The following is a 3830-nucleotide window of genomic DNA, read 5'->3' on the forward strand; positions in this document are numbered from 1 at the left end:
GGCCCCTTCCCGGGGCTCCATCTGCTCACCCTTGGGCTCCAGGCCTCCCACTAGGGCACCCACCTAGGCAAGGGGGGGAGGCAGAGAGGGGGGCCTTCGTTTCTACTGTTCACCCCAGGAAGCCACACTGGACCCAGGTGTCTGGGCCTCGCAGCGCTCTGGCAGACAGGTAGCCCTCCCTGCTAAGACCTCACTCTCCCCTTCACCCCTTGCCTCGCCCCTGTCTGCTTCCCTGGACCCCTAGGGCAGTAGCACCTGAGCTGCCCCCCTTCCCAAGAGTAGAGAGAACAACAGTGATAACGAGTGGCCACAAGGCACTACTAAGTGCCCGCCAGTGTCACGCACATTATCTCATTTAACCCGTAGAATAATCCTATGAGGTAGATATTAGTTTCCCTGTTTCGAAGATAAACTGAGGCTCAGAAAGACTGAGTCATTTGCCCAAGGCCACACAGCCAGGAAGCATGAGAGCTGGGATTTAAACCCACATCTAACCCCATCACCCACAACCCCACAAGGGAAGCGTGAACTCCCTGGGGACATCTGTCCCCTCCCCGCCGCCCCCCCCAAGCTGCTTCAGCCTTCCCCACAGCTACCAGGGTCAGGTTCAGCAGGTTCAGCTTAATAAAGAGTAAGCCCCATGCTTTCATCAGGAACTCGGGACCCATTTTAGGGGAGATCAGTTAGACAGGGATGTGGGGGGTCTCTTTCTCTGCCTTGAGTGGATCCCCAATTCAGAGGGAAAGAGGAAGCATGACTGTCAACGAAGTTTTCCGTTGCTCCATCCCCAACCAGGAGAGGACCATTCTCTTCTCTCTCTGGGACCCCCACATACTCACACGCATCGGCCCCCTCACTCCAGGAGTGGAACTAGCCCCCCACCCCCTTGGGCTGGGGTGTGATTCCCAGACCCCGGGGCCCCTTTCTAGCTGGGTGGTGCTTCTTTGCAACACCAGTGAACAGGCTCCAGTGAGGCCCAGTGCCCCGTGAGCTGCTGGCCAGCCAGGCCACCCCCACATGGCCCTAATCGGTGGTCAGTCTTCTACTACTAGAAACCCTCTCATCCCACTCTCCCGTGTACAGATGAGCCAACTGAGGCCAGAGAGGGGAAATGACTTGTGTCACACAGTCAGTGACCAAGGGAGAACCCAGCTGTCCGGGCGCTGAGGGAAGGAAGCAAGAGCAAGGAGCCAGAGAGGTCGCTGGAGAAGCATCTGGTCCCCCCACACCTCCATCAGCCTGACACCCCCTCCCCCGCTCTGGGCTCGCCTCCCGTGAGACGCCCGGGCATCTCCCCAGGGCAGAGTTCCGGAGCAGATTTAGGTCTTTAGGAAGCCTGAAGGATATACAATTTGGGGTATCTTTTTAAAATAATACTAAATTAGGTAACAGAAGGGGCTCCTGCAAGACGGAGGCCCCAAAGTAATCAGTTTCATTACCTCCCAGTAAAACCACGTCTGGAAAAACTGGAGCGGAGACATGGCTCTGTGGTCTCAGCTGCAGTGAGCTTGCCTAGGGATGGAGGGCTCGCCCCTCTACAGAAGGCGCAGGGAGACGGGGAGGGGGCAGCTTTGGGGGTCACTCGGGAGGGACCAGTGTGGGCGCAGCGGGCACTCGCAAAGGCCTGAATCCAGTGATTCCCCCCCTCCCCCACCAGGGGAGAAGGCATCAGGCCCATCACCCCCCACACACACCTCATCCTCAAGCTGGTGGGGTAACACCTCCCCGGGGGTGCCCTCCGGCGTCAGGCCACGTCCAGAGATCTGACCAGCAGAGACGGCGGTGGAGGCAGCGGTTCTTGAGCGGGGAGACTCACAGGCATCCCCAGCAGGGCTCACAGGGGGGCTCCCTGCGGAGCAGCCCGAAGCAACCTTGTCCTCCCTTTCCTCGGTGTGGCAGCCACCCCTGGGCCCACCCGCAAGCGTGTGAACTCGCGAGGGTGAGCCGGACGGGCGAGCCACGCTGCGCTAAGTCACGGCTTCGGTGCGCCAGGCCGAAGGCTGCTGTCTGTAGTGATAACGCTGCCGGCTGGGCTCTGCCTCGTCGTGGCGAGATCCATCCACCCTGGAGGGGTCGCCGTGGCTGTCGGATGGAGAAAGAAATCTGGGATCCGTGGAAGTTTGAACTGGAGCCCACGCTCCCTCCTGGCGGGTCCCTTGCGTCTTGAATGACTCCGCGTAGAAGCTAACTGCCCAACGGGCCCAGGGCGCGACACATGTGTTCTACTGCAACCCTCATCGTACAGAAGGGGGGCTGAGGCTAGTAAGGAGGAGGGACTAGACTGGCAGAGCCAGGCCTCGAAGCCCGAGCGTTAGGACTCCAGGGTCTGCAAGGTTGACTTCGTGCCACAGCTGAGAAAACCCAGGAAATCTGTTGGCGCCTTCTATGTGTCAGGCTAAACTAGGCGTCTAGGCCGCAGGAACCAGAAAACCTCAAAACCTCATGATTTAATAGAACCGAGTGGGTAGACAGCCCCCTCCCTCCACCTGGTGGGTGTGCCCAGACACATGGGCGCCCAGGTCAAGAGCGGCAGGGAAGGGGGACCTGGAGGCTCAAGGACCATCGAAAGGCCAGGCCCGGAAGAGGCTTATGTCACTTCCAACCACACTGCCTTGGCCAGGCTCACTAGCATGACTAAGACCCCAACTTCACCGCAAGGAATACTGGGGAACAGCCTTCCTGGGTCCTCAGGAAGAGGAAGCAGTGAAGACACCACCCTCTGCCTCATTATCCCCACTTTTAATGGCCTCTCTTCTCCACAACCCTCCCAGCCCATGGCCGCTGACAGTTACGCACCTCCTTCCCTTCTGTGTTCCTTCTCACAAAACCTTGTTTTCTGCAAGCTACCCATCAACCTCCCAGACGGATTAATAGATAACACTCTCGGGAGTTTCTTCTCCCAAGAGTATTTGCTTTTTCAATCAAGGGCTTTTCAAGATGGAAAGGCCTTAAACATCCAAAGATATGAATATATAATTGTTGAAGTTAAGGCCCACTAACTGACAGTGTTGGACCTTTGAGGGGTAGCTTATCTACTCTATCATGCCTCAAGCAAGCTTCAGTCTGCAAGGATCTGAGCTCCTCTCCATTCCCCTCCCTCCCTCTATCTCTCGTATTGCCTGGCAACATGTTGGGCAATTGGCATTGGCTACAGCTCATTCCCCATCAAGGAGAGAAGTGGAGGCCGATAAGAGGGAGCTTGCCATTCAGCCTAAATAGCGGACCCAGAGCTCCCTATGCAAAGCTCCCCTTGCTGACCATCCTTCCCACCACCCACAGCCAGATTCCACGGTTCTTTTAGAAGCCGAGCATCAAGAATTAGCTTGTTGAAGTATGCAAGGCAGGGATTTGGGTGGGGATCTGGCCCCCAAGCAGCCCCCTTTCTCTGCCCTTGGGAAGACCAACAATGCTGTGATTAGGAGCTTCCTACCTGATGTCCATCTAAGGCAGACGGGTACCTACAGGTAGTCCCTGGGTCCAGCATTGGTGACGCTCATCGCAATGCCCAGGCTCATTATCCGGTTGCCAGGGCCCTGCTGATAGTCAGGGGACCCACCTTCTGCTTTTCCACTCCTCCTGTGGTTCTCCATTCCTGTCCTATGCCATTAACTCCAGCACCTTCAGAACCAAAGCACATCTGAGAATACTGTGCTTTTGGTTCCTGAAGCTCTGCATCCCATCACGTGCCTAAACAGATACACACGGACACACACAAACGTAGACTTGTACACGGGTATGGCAGACATGCACATACATGCACACTCACAAACATATGGGTCGAAGACGTACAAGTACCCACATACACATGCACGCACAGAATCGGGCATGTA

Source organism: Lynx rufus, unplaced genomic scaffold (genome assembly GCF_022079265.1).
Source record: "Lynx rufus isolate CCGP_SWC_20201006 ecotype Redwood Valley unplaced genomic scaffold, mLynRuf1.p SCAF_9, whole genome shotgun sequence".
In the NCBI taxonomy this organism is placed as follows: domain Eukaryota; kingdom Metazoa; phylum Chordata; class Mammalia; order Carnivora; family Felidae; genus Lynx; species Lynx rufus.